Source organism: Ovis aries, chromosome 6 (assembly GCF_016772045.2).
Source record: "Ovis aries strain OAR_USU_Benz2616 breed Rambouillet chromosome 6, ARS-UI_Ramb_v3.0, whole genome shotgun sequence".
NCBI lineage: Eukaryota > Metazoa > Chordata > Mammalia > Artiodactyla > Bovidae > Ovis > Ovis aries.
This window is the reverse complement of record NC_056059.1, coordinates 50,199,561-50,217,034: the sequence shown is the minus strand read 5'-3', so window position 1 is coordinate 50,217,034 and position 17,474 is coordinate 50,199,561. Positions and strand designations below refer to the sequence as shown.

The following is a 17,474-nucleotide window of genomic DNA, read 5'->3' as shown; positions in this document are numbered from 1 at the left end:
TAGAAAGATACCAGAAGCTAGATACATCAGTTTTAATTCTCCATAAGCATATGTTTGTTTTGACAATGCATTTAGGTGTTTGAGTTTTCCAACAATATGATGCATGTAGCCTATTTAGTTTTTGAAGGTGATATTTGCAGATTAGAAGAGATCAGAGACTTCCCAGAGCATGAAAAAAAATAGTGGAATTAAAGAATTTTGCAGTAGTTAGACTGCACATATTTCACGTTAGATGAATTATATTATTTGGTTACTTCAGTCACTCAGCTTGTCAATTCATTTCATTAATCATTATGTTCACTCTCCTGATTGACTAGAGTGCTTAGGCAAATGGTCAAACTATGCAGTGTGAGCAATGTTTTTTCTCAACTTACAGACAATTACCAATATGCCTGAAATTATAAAGCTTTTTTTTTTATAAAAAATATGGAATGCTTCACAAGTTGGCATATGCAGGAGTCATGCTAATTTTTTTCTGTATTGTTGCAATTTTAGCACATATGCTACCAAAGTGAGCACTAGAGTGTTTTCTTTTTATGAAGAATCTATATGTGGCCATCCTATGGAAAAATGCCATAATGTCCCACTGATAATGCAACTTTCTATGCACTGTTCCATTCACCTAAGAGAACCAATTTATAGTATTGAGTGGATTTGGGTAATTATATTAATTTTTAGATTTTATAATAAAAGTTGAACTCTACAGCTTCTTTCATAAACATGTTTTTTCTTTTTCATGTATTCAGTCAGCTCAAAGAACATAAATGTGTTTTAGATAGGATGATGATAAATTCTAAACAGTTGTTGCCATTGCTGTCTTCTCCAAACATCTAAACAATCTTAGTCCTACAGATATTAAGAAAGTGAAGCCACAGGTTTTAATAAAAGTAAATATCCTAGGGATAATCTGCTATCACCAACATCATGACAAAATTTCTTCATCCTTATGCTTTTCTCTAAAAATCACCTTGAAAATTATGACTTTCAGATAGTTTCATTTTTTACTCTCTTTTAAGAGAGAAAAACAGCAAAAATACACAACTTTGTAGATAAGTATATTTTTAAGATTTAGGAAAATATGTGCCAGCATTTCTCCCAGGGGACAGTATAAGGCATATGGGAGTATAGTAAGCTTGGTGGAGAAAGAAGCTCCTTTCATAATATTTATTGATAGTTTCTGGTATTATATTAATTAAAATCTGCATTAGATTATGGATTCTCCTTTGGGAAATGCCGTGTTTCTTCCCACGTTTCTCTGCATATTTAATTTATAGGTTCTAACTTAGCATTTTCTTTCATAATCTAACAGCCTATTTTAAACACTCTCTTTAAATATTCCTTCCTGGAATAGCATAGCCAGGAGAGAAACTGGGTGTCTTAGAGATCATTTAGCTCACCTCGGATTTTAACTGTAGTGAAATCTCAGCCTCAGAGAGATCTAATGAAGTTCTCTTCAGTAGTTAATCACTGCAGCCATAGGAACACAAACTTTTCCTCCTTTCCTTTTCATTAAATAATTTTAAGAAATTCTGTTTAAAATATTTCTTCAGGTTTAGCTCAGGTAAATATTAGGGCAAGGGTCTATAGCTCAATACAGTTTTAGTCTCTTAGTAAGGAAGGGAAGTAATCAAATTGAACAAAAGGCTGAAAAAACATTATTATTATTTTTTTCTTTCATACACTCTTCCTATTTATTGTTACCAGGTCTGAGAAATAAGGTTTAATACCAGTGTGTATGTTTGCGGTTATGTGCTGATTCAATTTTTTGGCTAATTGATAATGAAATCAAGGATGTTCCCTTGTTGAGAAAATAGTTTGACCTTTTTTTTTTTTTCTATTTAACTATTAGTCATGATAATTAATTCAGCAAATGTATATCACATTATGTGGGGACAGGAAGTTAGAAAGAATCTGTGCATCAAAGAAAAAAGAAGTTCAAAGTATGAAATTGGAGATATTTTCATGCTTGAGGGATATTTACATATTCAATTATACATTTGGAGGTATCTATGGGTTTTAATTGTATACATTTTATATTTTATCAAATTTAGAGTATGGATAACACATTACTTTCTCAAACACCAGTAGAATAGATTCCATATGGAAAACTTACCCTTTCTTGTTGGTTTATCTACCAGTCAGAATGCACTAAATAGTATGAACAGAATGGGGTTTAATCCAGAGAACTATTGGAAGAATAGGTTCTGAGAAATACCTTAGAACATTACATACTGAATTGATCAACCACGGGCTGACCTCTGATAGTCAGAAAAGTGGAAAATCAAAAGGCTACCACTGCACCATGGAGTTTGACATACTGTCTGGATGAATCAGGAAGCTGCCACCTCCAAACTATACTTAAACACCAGTGAAGCTGGAAACTGTATTCTGAACCAAAGCCACAGAACAAAACTGCATCCTCACAGCTTGCTTACAATAACAACAAACCAACAAAAATCAACAGAAAGATGGCTTCGTTTCAATTTTTCCCTTAAAAAAACTTATATAAATGCATCTAACTGATAGAACCTATTTTGTATTCTTAATGACTTGAAAATCTAGGAAACAAATATTTAGCTGTCTTCTTTTGCAGTACAGAAAAGCACCCTTCAAGGGTGCTGGATCCTATTAACCAACCATATGCAGCATTCTATTTGCAAAGTACTCCAATGCTCCTATATCTCTGAGGTCCATTTTTGGTCTGTTTGTCTAAATTACTGATATCTTGTTTAATTGTTTAAATTGTCAAAGTGAAGTGAAGTTGCTCAGTTGTGTCCGACTCTTCGCGACCCCATGGACTGCAGCCTACCAGGCTCCTCCGTCCATGGGATTTTCCAGGCAAGAGTACTGGAGTGGGGTGCCATTGCCAAAGACCAGATCTATTCCTTATATTCAACCAGTCACTGTCTTAGTAGGAGTGGAAACATATCAGAACTGCACATGAATTTATCAATTTAGGTTTTTCTGAATTCTGCTTTTAAACCCTGACAATCCATTTGAACTTTATATATATATATATATTTTCCCATTATTTCCCATATCTCATTTTGCTTCATTTTTGGACAATGAACTGAAACATCTGGCTTTTCCATCTCAGCCATTTGTTTTGAATTAAAACTTAATACCCTTAAGGTTTCAGGTAAAATCTTTGAATATTCAAGCCAAAGTACTAAATTATAGATTTCTGTATGTATTTTCCTTGTCCCCAAACTTATTTACAGAAGTTAAACAACTTGGTCTTAAAACTTCATATTACTTTGCCAGAACTTAAATAACAGGCTGGGTGGAGTAAATGATTGAAATTTATTTTGTCACAGTTCTGGGGGCAAAAAGTCCAAGCAGAGTCACTTTCTCCTGAGGTCTCCCTCCATGACTTTCAGATGGCCACCTTCTCACTGTGTCTTCACATGGTCTTCCCTTTGTCACACACATTCCCAGTATCTCTTACCCTTAGAAGAGTTTCACTCTTATGACATCATTTAACCTTAATTACTGTCTTTATAGGCCTTATCTTCCAATGCAGTCACATTGAGGTTAGGGTTGCAATATGTGAATCTGGGAGATGTGGGCACAACACAGTTTATAAGAAATTTACATGGGATATTTGTGAGTAAAGTAAAAATATGAAGAATTATGGATATTGTATTTTAAGTGAAAAGACTTTAATTCTGAAATAAATTCTTTAAAAGCATAATTTATCATGATAAAAGATTGTATTGGATGGATGTTGCAGTATAAACTGAAATTCTTATATTATTTAAGCTTACACAAAACTGACTGCTTTTACTATCACCATCTTTCAAATAAAATATTCACCCAATTGAAAAATTTTTATTTGAATTTAAGTAATCGAGCATTTTTAATGACTCAGATAAAAATAAGTGGATATTCCATATTTTCATCTTTATCATTACATCTTCTAGTATCATCACCACCTAACTGAGAATGATTACTAGTTTGTTTAGAAGAATCTCAGATGCACTCTACCTTTTGTAACTACTGATATAAACATTTCCTATTGAATTACTGATGATATTCTAAATCAAATATTTGATTGGATTCATTTACCCACAGTAATATTTTATTGCTTTCTTGATAAACTATTTTTCCAAGCACACCTATACATACATATATATAAATCTTATCTTTTTGGAGCCAAGGATTAAGATTCAATTATGTCAGAAATATGGGTTTATTTATCCAGATAGCCTTAAGTGAAAATTAGTTGTAGATATATCAGAAAAGGAGCAGATTTACAATGACTCTTTGCTCTGATATTGTAATTTCTTGCTGAGTCCTGATTATAAAGTGTTCCATTCGAAATTAAGTTGCAGTATCCTTGTTGTTATCCCTGTTTAAGCATTGTGATTGAAAAAGAAACATACAGTGTGGTAATTTAGACTGGTAAATGGGATGTGAGAAAATATCCAGGTTATCTCCTCTTGTTCATAGTAGAAAAAGGCAAATTGTCATATGAAAACCAAAGATTAATTACTTTATTCTTGTGAATGAATTCATCTGAGTTTTGACATTTTTTCTGTCTTCGCTCCACTAGGCCCAAGACACATCCCTTTATTTATAAATAAATATTCAGTTCAGTTCAGTAGGTCAGTCGTGTCTGGCTCTTTGCCACCCCAGGGACTGTAGCATGCTAGGCCTCCCTGTCCATCACCAACTCCCAGAGTCTACCCAAACTCATGTCCATTGATTCAGTGATGCCATCAAAACATCTCATGCTCTCTCAACCCCTTCTCCTCCTGCCCTCAATCTTTCCCAGCATCAGGGTCTTTTCAGATGAGTCAGCTCTTTGAATCAGGTGCCCAAAGTATTGGAGTTTCAGCTTCAGCATCAGTCCTTCCAATGAACACTCAGAACTGATCTCCTTTAGGATGGACTGGTTGGCTCTCCTTGCAGTCCAAGGGACTCTGAAGAGTCTTCTCCAACACCAGAGCTCAAAAGCATCCATTCTTTGGCACTCAGCTTTCTTTACAGTCCAATTCTCACATACATACATGACTACTGGAAAAACCATAGTCTTGACTAGACGGCCCTTGGTTGGCAAGGTAATGTCTCTGCTTTTTAATATGCTGTCTCTATAAATAAGTAAATATACTAGTAATTCATATTAATAAAAATAAAATCTTTGAGTATTATAAATGCATAAAGACTACCCAGAATTTATAGTTGTAAATATTTCATAAACTGATAAAATGAAGTTAGGGGTTTTTATCTTGAGTACCACTCCTCAAATACTCCCCTCAGTTTAACTCTTTGTTTATATAAGAATAAGAATGAATGATTCTTAATTATATAAAAAGAGAATCCAGACTTATAAACAATATTACATGGAATAGCATGCATTAACTTACCAAAATATAAATAAGAGTTTGAGATATGTCTTTGACTAAGTTGCAGTGTACTTCAATATTTGTTTTATTAAATTTTAATTGCCCAGAAATGAGACTTGTGAGATTTAAATTCATGAAATACTTTATTTCCCTGTTAATAAATAAGATATATGATAGCTGGTAGGGGAAATAAATATTTAAGCTCATTTCAAAAGCCTAACCTTGCCCAAAAACAATGAATAAACAAACAAGGTCTAGAGAGAAAAGAGTAAATATGAAAAATAAACATCTCGAGAGAAAGTGTTATGTATAGAAAACAGACATAGTGAATATCAAGTACAAATATTTGTAATCCTCAGAGAAAGAAAAACAATGGAAGAAAAAGTATATTTAGTGATATAATTTAATACTTTTTAAAAAGAAATATAAAGTGGCTTGAACAGTATGTCCATGAAAGTGTTCTTAAATGGTCAACAAACATGTATCTAATCTAGAAAATGTTTTGAAATCATTGCTCATCCAATTTGTTATTAATCTTTCTCTTCCATATGAAAGCATGATCAGGGTGTGTCTGTTTACCTAAAGACTGCTTTGAAAGATTGGCTGACAATTTATATCTATACGGTGTAGGGACTAAAGGGATTTAATTTAGAGCCAGATTGTTTTTGCTCAGTGGTTAAGTCATGTCCAACTCTTTGTGACCCCATGAACTGCAGCACAGCAGGCTTCCCTGATCTTTACCATATCCTGGAGTTTGCTCAAACTCATGTCCCTACATTGGTGATGCCATTTAACCATCTCATCTCCCATTGCCCATTTCTCCTGCCCTCAGTCTTTCCCAGCATCAGGATCTTTTCCAATGAGTCAGCTCTTCTCATCAGGTGGCCAAAGTATTGGAGCTTCAGCTTCAGCATCGGTCCTTCCAGTGAATATTGATGGTTGTTCTCCTTTAGGATTGACTGGTTTGATCTTCTTGTTCTCCAAAGGACTATCAAGAGTCCTCTGCACCACAATTCGAAAGCATCAGTTATTCAGTGTTCAACCTTCTTTATGGTCCAACTCTCACATCCAAACATGGTTACTGGAAAAATCATAGCTTTGACTATACAGACTTTTGTGAGCAAAGAGCCAGATTATCTGGATTCAAAAGCTAACTTTACCAAATACTACTTGAGTGACCTTGGGCAAGCATATCACCTTTCATGCCTTAGTTTCCTCACCTTGAAATTATGGAAAATTATGTCTATATTCTCATTTGGCATATGTTGTATGTGTTTGTTAAATAAGAGAAAAAATACATGCAAGTATATATGACCTTGTGAATATAAAAAATGAGGTAATATATCCAGGACAGCTTTGAAAAGTAAGCTGGGCTAGGCAAAGTTAAATTCTCTTTCTATTAAGAGTAATAAGTTAAATTATTTGCTATAAAATGATTCCATCATTTTTGATTAAATGCTTTTGTAGAAACAAATGGAAGAGAGAATACTAAGGTTGATTTAGAATGCCATATTTCTTCACATTGTGAACAGGACCTTAAGAAAAAAGCAGCTTGAATATTATGAGTCTGTATTCATATGTATAAAAAGTAAAAAATAAAATTGAATTGCAACCTTCATTTTAGCACATATTTTAAGAATGGGAAAATATGTATAACCTAATTTTAGCAAGTTGTGAAGGATTTTAAATATTCTTTTAATTTTGGGTGTGTGTCCTTCCAGGTATTTTATCCACAATCTTAACAGTCTTTCAAGGAAGCTAATCATCATTTTAAATGATATGATACAGGACTCCTAGAAGTAGAAGAGAAAGAGAAAGTGGCAGAAATCTTATGTGAAAAAATGACTGAAAAACTTTACTAACTTGGGAAAGGAAACAAGCATTTGGACTGGAGAAGCCCAGAGAATTATATATATATATATATATATGTTTTTTAACCCAAAGAGATCCACATGTGTGCATGCTCAGTCACTCAGCCATGTCCAACTCCTTACAGCACTATGGACTGCATCCTGCCAGGCTCCTCGGTCCATGGGATATTCCAGGCAAGGATACTGGATTGGGTTGCCATTTCTTCCTCCAGGGAATGTTCCAGACCCAGAGGTTGAACCTGTGTTCCCTGCATAGGCAGATGAATTCTTTACCACTGAGCTACTTGAAAAGCCCAAGGAGACACACACCAAAACATATGATAAGTAATATAACAAAAGTTAGAAACAAGAGGATAACATTAGAAACAGCACGACTAAAACAATGTGTTACATAGATGGCAGGACTGTAAGACTCAGCAAATCATTCAGTACAAATTTTGTAGGCCAGAAGAGAGTGCCATGATATGTTCAAAATGATGAAACATACACACAAAAAACTTCCAACCAAGACTATTCTTCCAATAAAGTTATTCAGAATGAAAGAAAGATAATTTTCCATACAAGAAAAACTAAAAGAGTTCATCACACTAAGCTTTTCTTATAAGAAATGGTCAAGTTACTTATTTAACTTGAAAAGAAGGGACACTCTTTTGTAACAAGAACAGTCAGTTCAGTCGCTCAGTCGTGTCCGACTCTTTGCGACCCCATGAATCGCAGCAAGACAGGCCTCCCTGTCCATCACCAACTCCCGGAGTTCACTCAAACTCATGTGCATTAAGTCTGTGATGCCATCCAGCCATCTCATCCTCTATCATCCCCTTTTCCTCCTGCCCCTAATCCTTCCCAGCATCAGAGTCTTTTCAAATGAGTCAACTCTTTGCATCAGGTATCCAAAGTACTGGAGTTTCAGCTTCAGCATCATTCCTTCCAAAGAACACCCCGGGCTGATCTCCTTCAGAATGGACTGGTTGGATCTCCGTGCATTCCGAGGGACTCTCAGCAGTCTTCTCCAACACCACACTTCAAAAGCATCAATCCTTCGGCATTCAGGTTTCTTCACAGCCCAACTCTGACATCCATACATGACCATTGGAAAAACCATAGCCTTGACTAGATGGACCTTTGTTGGAAAAGTAATGTCTCTGCTTTTCAATATGCTATTTGGGTTGGTCATAACTTTTCTTCCAAGGAGTAAGCGTCTTTTAATTTCATGGCTGAAGTCACTATCTGCAGTGATTTCGGAGGCCAAAAAAATAAACTCTGACACTGTTTCCACTGTTTCCCCATCTATTTCCCTTGAAGTGATGGGACCAGATGCCATGATCTTCGTTTTCTGAATGGTGATATTTCTCCCAGTTATCTTGATTCCAGTTTGTGCTTCTTCCAGCCCAGCATTTCTCATGATGTACTTTGCATATAAGTTAAATAAGCAGGGTGACAATATATAGACTTGACATACTCCTTTTCCTGTTTGGAACTAGTTTGTTGTTCCATGTACAGTTCTAACTGTTGCTTCCTGACCTACATATAGGTTTCTCAACAGGCAGGTCAGGTGGTCTGGTATTCCTATCTCTCTCAGAATTTTCCACAGTTTATTGTGATCCACACAGTCAAAGGCTTTGGCATAGTCAAGAAAGCAGAAATAGATGTTTTTCTGGAACTCTCTTGCTTTTTCCATGATCCAGCGGATGTTGGCAATTTGATCTCTGGCTCCTCTGCCTTTTCTAAAACCAGCTTGATTGAGCATTACTTTACTAGTGTGTAAGGTGAGTGCAATTGTGCGGTAGTTTGAGCATTCTTGGACTGGAAGAAACACAAGCTGGAATCAAGATTTCCGGGAAAAATATCAATAACCTTAGATATGCAGATGACACCACCCTTATGGCAGAAAGTGAAGAGGAACTAAAAAGGCTCTTGATGAAAGTGAAAGTGGAGAGTGAAAAAGTTGGCTTAACGCTCAACATTCAGAAAATGAAGATCATGGCATCCAGTCCCATCACTTCATGGGAAATAGATGGGGAACCAGTGGAAACAGTGTCAGACTATTTTTTTGGGCTCCAAAATCACTGCAGGTGGTGACTGCAGCCATGAAATTAGAAGACGCTTACTCCTTGGAAGAAAAGTTATGATCAACCTAGATAACATATTCAAAAACAGAGACATTACTTTGCCAACTAAGGTCCATCTAGTCAAGGCTATGATTTTTCCAGTAGTCATGTATGGATGTGAGAGTTGGACTGTGAAGAAAGCTGAGCACTGAAGAATTGATGCCTTTGAACTGTGGTGTTGGAGAAGACTCTTGAGAGTCCCTTGGACTGCAAGGAGATCCAACAAGCCCATTCTGAAGGAGATCAGCCCTGGGATTTCTTTGGAAGGAATGATGCTAAAGCTGAAACTCCAGTACTTTGGCCACCTCTTGCGAAGAGTTGACTCATTGGAAAAGACTCTGATGCTGGGAGGGATTGGGGGCAGAAAGAGAAGTGGACGACAGAGGATGAGATGGCTGGATGGCATCACTGACTTGATGGATGTGAGTCTGAGTGAACTCCAGGAGTTGGTGATGGACAGGGAGGCCTGTCGTGCTGCGATTCATGGGATCGCAAAGAGTCCGACATGACTGAGTGACTGAACTGAACTGAACTTGAGCATTCTTTGGCAGTGTCTTTCTTTGGGATTGGAATGAAAACTGACCTTTTCCAGTCCTGTGGCCACTGCTGCATTTTCCAAATTTACCTGCATATTGAGTGCAGCACTTTCACAGCATCATCTTTCAGGATTTGAAATAGCTCAACTGGAATTCCATCACCTCCACTAGCTTTGTTCATAGTGATGCTTTCTAAGGCCCACTTGACCTCACATTCCAGGATGTCTGGCTCTAGGTGAGTGATCATACCATTGTGATTATCTTGTTCATGACAATCTTTTTGTACAGTTCTGTGTATTCTTGCCACCTCTGCTCAATATCTTATGCTTCTGTTAGGTCCATACCATTTCTTTCCTTTATTGAGCCCATCTTTAGATGAAATGTTCCCTTGGTATCTCTAATTTTCTTGAAGAGATCTCTAGTCTTTCCCATTCTGTTGTTTTCCTCTATTTCTTTGCATTGATCACCGAGGAAGGTATTCTTATCTCTTCTTGCTAATCTTTGGAACTCTGTATTCAGATGCTTTATTTTTCCTTTTCTCTTTGCTTTTCTCTTCTCTTCTTTTCACAGCTATTTGTAAGGCCTCCCAGACAGCCAGTTTGTTTTTTTGCATTTCTTTTCCATGGGGATGGTCTTTATCCCTGTCTCCTGTACAATGTCACGAACCTCCGTCCACAGTTCATCAGGCACTCTATCTATCAGTCTAGTCCCTTAAATCTGTTTCTCACTTCCACTGTATAATCATAAGGGATTTGATTTAGATCATCCCTGAATGGTCTAGTGGTTTTCCCTACTTTCTTCAATTTAAGTCTGAATTTGGAAATGAGGAGTTCATGATCTGAGCCACTGTCAGCTCCGGGTCTTGTTTTTGTTGACTGTATAGAGCTTCTCCATCTTTGGCTGCAAAGAATATAATCAGTCTGATTTCCGTGTTGACCATCTGGTGATGCCCATGCGTAGAATCTTCTCTTATGTTGTTGGAAGAGCGTGTTTGCTATGACCAGTGCGTTGTTTGGTAAAACTCTATTAGCCTTTTCTCTGCTTTTCATTCCATATTCCAAGGCCAAATTTGCCTGCTACTCCAGGTGTTTCTTGACTTCCTACTTTTGCATTCCAGTCCCCTATAATGAAAAGGACAAGAACGCATATTAAAGAATAAATCTAACTGTAAAAGTAAACTTACAATGTAAGTAGTGGATTTCACAACTCTAGTAAGAATGTTAAAAGATAAAAATTTATACACACAATTTATTAAGGGATACACAGAATTAAAAAATGTAATATGTGACATCAAAAACATCAAACATGGGAGGATATTGAAAATGTTGCCTTGAAATGGAATCAAACTGAAGTTTGATTAAAAAAAATAAGAAGGCGATCTTGCCCTTTTGGATAAATGGATAGACCTTGAGGGCATAAATCAGACATAGAAAGACCAATAACATATGATCTCACTTATATATGAAATCTGAAAACCAAACTAACCAACAAACAAAATAAGCTCATAGATAAAGAAAACAGATCAGTGATTGCCAGAGGTAGTGGTATACAGGTAGACAAAAAGATGAAGTTGGTCAAAAGATAAAACCTTCAATTATAAAATGAATAAGTTATGAAGATATAACATACAACATGAAGACTATAGTTATGATACTAGTGTATATTTCAAAGTTGTTAAAAGGGTAAACCTTGAAGCTTCTCATCACAAGAAAAAAAATTGTAACTGTGTGGTTATGGATGTTAAATAGACGTATTGTAATCATTTCACAATATTTACCCATACTAACTCATTATATTGTCAGCTTAAATGAATATAATATTATATGTCAATTATAGCTCAATAAAAATAGGTCAAATAAGATTAAGCAATAGTTATATGTCTCATTTTTGCTTTGCTTTGTAATATATAAAAAGCAAAATAATAATGCTTCCATTTTTATTAAAAGCGCCTTGGTAGATCAAGTAAACCAAATAGCATTTGAATAGGAAAAGTATTTAGTTCAGAATTGCCTTAATTGGACATTTATATTGATCAAGTTGAATGTATAATGGCTCTATTTTATAGGTTGAGAAGATAAGTTTAATGACTCAATCCCAAGGGAAGATTTTGTTTAATACAGTTAACAAGAAAGAGAACCATGTTCATTTTATTAGAAAGAGCTCTCATCATTCAATTTAATCTGCTTAATGATATCCAAACTTAGTTAGTATGATATCTAATGTATATTCACAACACAAAGGGTTATAAACATGGGTTTTTAAAAGGAAGAAAAAGAAAACCTCTACCTAATTACTCAAGTATCTATGATAAATGAGAATGATTTGTATATTTATGGGATGAGAAGGAGTTTTTTCCCCTTATTATAGTTAAATGTTCTAAGTAGTAATGATTTGTATATTTATGGGATGAGTAGGAGTTTTTTGCTCTTCTTATAGTTAAATTTTCCTTTGACTAACAACTTCAATTTCCTGTTTACATAACACATATATGCTTTATAAAGTGCTTTATATTGCCAGAAATATTTATTAGATCCTTTACTTTTTGCATTTTTCTCTCCAAGTATATTTGCTGACAATCTTTTTTAAAAAAGCAAGACTTATGACACTGAAACACACACATTTCAAAATAAAAAATAAACAAATAAGACCTAATTAAACTTTTAAGTTTTTTCACAGCAAAGGAAACTATAACCGAAGTGAAAGACAACCCTCAAAATGGGAGAAAATAATAGCAAACAAAACAAAATGACAGAGGGTTAATCTCCAAAATAACAAGCTGCTCATACAACTCAATGCCAGAAAAACAGACAACCCAATCAAAAAGCGGGCAGAAGACCTAAACAGACATTTCTCCAAAGCAGACATACAGATAGCTAACAAACACATGAAAAGATGCTCACCATTGCTCATTATTAGAGAAATGCAAATCAAAACTACAATGAAGTATCACCTCACACTGGTCAGAATGGCCACCATCAAAAACTCTACAAACAATAAATGCTGAAAAGAATTTGGAGAAAAGGGAACTCTCTTGCACTGTTGGTGGAAATGCAAATTAATACAGATACTCTGAGCGCCGAAGAATTGATGCTTTTGAACTGTGGTGTTGGAGAAGAGTCTTGAGAGTCCCTTGGATTGCAAGGAGATCCAACCAGTCCATTCTGAAGGAGATCAGCTCTGGGATTTCTTTGGAAGGAATGATGCTGAAGCTGAAACTCCAGTACTCTGGCCACCTCATGCGAAGAGTTGACTCATTGGAAAAGACTCTGATGCTGGGAGGGATTGGGGGCAGGAGGAGAAGGGGACGACCGAGGATGAGATGGCTGGATGGCATCACTGACTTGATGGATGTGAGTCTGAGTGAACTCTGGGAGTTGGTGATGGACAGGGAGGCCTGGCGTGCTGCGATTCATGGGGTCGCAAAGAGTCAGACACAACTGAGCGACTGAAATGAACTGAACTGAACTGAACTGATGGAGAATATGGAGATTCTTGGGGGAAAAAAAAAAAAAAGGAATAAAACTACCATGCTGTTGTTGTTCAGTTGCCTAAGTTCTGTCTAACTCTGCGACCTCACGGACTGAGCACAAGTCTCACAATCATAGGTGACCACTGGGAAGACCATAGCCTTGATTATATGGACCTTTGTTGGCAGAGTAATGTCTCTGCTTTTCAGCACCCTGTCTAGGTTTGTCATAGTTTTCCTGCTATAAGAAGAAAACGTCTTCTGATTTCATGGCTGCATTCACTGTCTGCAGTGATTTTAGAGCCCAAGAAGAGGAAATCTGTCACTGCTTCCACATATTCACCCTCTATTTGCCATAGATTAATGAAGCTGGATGCCATGATCTTAGTTTTTTCAATAGTTTTAAGCCAGCTCTTTCACTCTCCTCCTTCACCTTCATCAAGAGGCTCTTTAGTTCCTCTTCACTTTCTAACAGTAGAGTGGTATCATCCACATATTTGAGGTTGTTGATGTTTCTCCCATCTATCTTGAGTCCAGCTTATAACTCATCCAGCCCAGCATTTCTCATGATGTGTTCAGTGTATAGGTTAAACAAACAGGGTGACAGCAGATAGCCTTGTCATAATCCTTTCTCAATCTTGAACCAATCGGTTGTTCCATACAGGGTTCTAACTGTTGCTTCTTGACCTGCATACAGGTTTCTCAGGAGACAGGTAAGATGGTCCGGTATTCCCATCTCTTTAAGAGCTTTCCACAGTTTATTATGATCCACACAGTCAAAGGCTTTGGCATAGTTGATGAAACAGAGGTATATATATATATATATATATATATTTTTTTTTTTTTTTTTGAATTCTCTAGCTTTCTCTATGATCCAGTGAATGTTGGCAATTTGATCTCTGGTTCCTCTTCCTTTTCTAAATTCAGCTTGGACATTTGGAAGTTCTTGGTTCACATAATGCTGGAGCCTAGCATGAAAGATTCTAAACATTGACCTTACCAGCATGGGAGATGAATGCCATTGTCCAGTGGTTAGCACATTCTTTAGTACTACCTATCTTGGGAAGAATGACCCAACAATCCCACTACTGGGCATATACCCTGAGGAAACCATAATTGAAAAAAGATATGCACCCCAGAGTTCATCACAGCATTGTTTACAATAGCTAGGAAAGGAAGCAACCTAGATGACCACTGACAGATAAACTGATAAAGAAGTATGGTATGTATGCAAAATGGAATATTACTCAGTCATAAAAGGATCATATTTCACTCACTTCTAGTAAGGTGGATGAACCTAGAACCTATTATATAGAGTGAAGTAAGTCAGAAAGAGAGAGACAAATATCATATATTAGTGCGTATATTGAAGTCAAAGAAGAAGAGTGCAGCAGAGGATGAGATGGTTAGGTAGCACCACTAATGTAATGGACATGAATTTGAGCAAACTCCAGGAGGTAGTGAAGGACAGAGAAGCCTGGCATGCTGCAGTCCATGGGGTTGTAAATAGTCAGGCACAACTTAGCAACTGAACAATAATGGAATCTAGAAAGATGATACGAATGAACCCATCTCCAGGTCAGCAATAGAGATGCAGACATAGAGAACAGATTTGTGGACAAAAGTGGGAAAGGAGAGGGTGAGATGAATTGAGAGACTAGCATTGAAATATATATATTATCATATATAAAATTAGATAGCCAGTGGAAGATGCAGGGAGCTCAAATCCTGTGCTCAGGGACAACCTAGAGGGGTGAAATGGGGTAGGAAGTGGGAGGAGGTTCAAGAGGGAAGGGGCATATGTATAATTATGACTGATTCATGTTGATATATGGCAGAAACAAACACAATATTGTAAACCAATTATCTGCCAATTAAAAATAAATAAATTAGAAAAAAGTGATATGAGAAACAAAGCCTTTTGTATAAGCCATTTTGATCAAGTATTAACTAATATCATGCTTGCGCTCAGTCCGTAAGTCATGTCTGACTCTTTGCAGCCCTACGGACTGTAGCCCTCCAAGTTGCTATGTCTGTGGAATTTCCCAAGCAAGAATGTTGGAGTGGATTGGCATTTCCTTCTCCAGTTAACTAATATATTCAGTTATTAATTCCATATTTACTGTGATTCACATCTTTAAATAGTGTATATATGCCTATATGACTGACATTTGATCTTTCCATAGTCATATCTGCATGTGAAACCTTCTTATAACAGCAGTCTTTTCATAGTAACTTAGTAACTTTTCTGATATTTATTATAGAACTTATCATATTACATTATAATTAATAGTTTAAAGGTATATTTATTTTATCACTTTTATTTACTCCTCCACTCTATAAACATTTATTGTATGAGCTATATGTTAAGTAGTCTTCTGGAAAGTTATTGAATAAAGAAAATAAACATATTTACTTCTCTAGTACTTATGATAATATTTTTGAAAAAGTGATTGGAGACATAGATAAATAAATTTACAAATTCGCATTATGTGTTATCTTTCTGCATGGATATGAAGTTCTTTTTTTAATAATCATTAACAAGAAGAAAAAATGTTTGTTGTTGTTGTTAACCAAAATATCATATGCCTGATAATGAAATGGTAATGGCAGGAAAGATCAAATTTATAAAATGAAATCCTTAACCCATAGCTAATTCTTTATTTCCCAGAAAATAATGGTAGATTCTTTTGGAATTTTCTATTTGGAATTTGATTTTTAACAATCACTAAAAGCAGCTGGCTTATCTATATCCTCATTTCCCCTTAATTCTACGCACTTTATCAGCAACTAATTCCAGTGAAAAAAAATTATCTGATTGCACTGTGTCTTTATTACATTTTGCAACTTAGTCAAACAAAGAATTCGGGGATCAGAAACCAAAAGCAAGCAAAATGTGAGGCACAATGAAAAGATCATTTATATTGAGAAATTTAATTGGCAAAATTATTTACATATAAATATATTTTTTTCCAAAATATATTTCTAACATTTATTAAAAATAAGACTTTTCTCAAAATACTAGCTGTGTACAATTGCCAAGGTTAAATGCAGTTAAAAATACCAAAGCAGTTCCTGAAATATTACTTTTATTTTTATTTTTTAATTTTTATTTATTTATTTATTTTTAATATAAATTTATTTATTTAATTCAGAGAAGGCAATGGCACCCCACTCCAATACTCTTGCCTGGAAAATCCCATGGACGAAGGAGCCTGGTGGGCTGCAATCCATGGAGTCACTAAGAGTCAGACACGACTTCACTTTCACTTTTCACTTTCATGCATTGGAGAAGGAAATGGCAACCCACTCCAGTGTTCTTGCTTGGAGAATCCCAGGGATGGGGGAGCCTCGTGGGCTGCCATCTATGGGGTCGCACAGAGACAGACATGACTGAAGAGACTTAGCAGCATTTATTTAATTGGAGGTTAATTACTTTACAATATTGTATTGGTTTTGCCATACATCAACATGAATCTGCCACAGGTATACACGTGTTCCCCATCCTGAACATTTGAATCAGTTCTAATGAGGTGGATGAAATGTTACTTTTGAATTAAAAAATATATATACACACATATATAGTCATCAGATAAAGCCTGAAGTCTCAATTAATTATATACATAACTCTATGTTGGTGTTAATTAGACCTCTATATTCAATCTCTTTAGAATAACACTTCATCTGTGCCCAGTAGCTTCAAATATTATACATTTTTATAAATGACAAATATTTTCTAATATATCTGTGCTGGGCAATATTGGCATCAGCAGTCAGTTTTCTACTGAATCTCTCATTTGTGCAGGTTTTTTACATCCATTAGTTCTTCTCATATTCATCTCCTAAAATTCTAAAATTTACCCTTCCATGACATTTTCTATCTTACTAAATAGTTTCACTTTTCATATGAACACTCAAATCAGAAGCCTGTGATTTACTAAATTCCCTTCCCTCAAGACCATCACTAACACGAGGAAACTGGCCAAATAGCATTACACCAAAAGAGGTGCAACGGTACAGCAACAGGCGTTATAGAGTCCGAAAAAAAAATCCATTACTTTTATATGTAGCTCTAATCTTCCACTAAACAACTGTGCAGATGTAAATTCTGTTTCTCCTCTTCTAGGTCTTAAAATTTTGATAAA

General features: G+C 35.7%; 1 pseudogene; it reads right to left on the bottom strand.

Moving 5' to 3' along the window:
- Window positions 1-420: 420 nt before the first annotated feature.
- Window positions 421-519, bottom strand: LOC114115443 (U6 spliceosomal RNA; annotated as a pseudogene).
- Window positions 520-17,474: the final 16,955 nt, after the last annotated feature.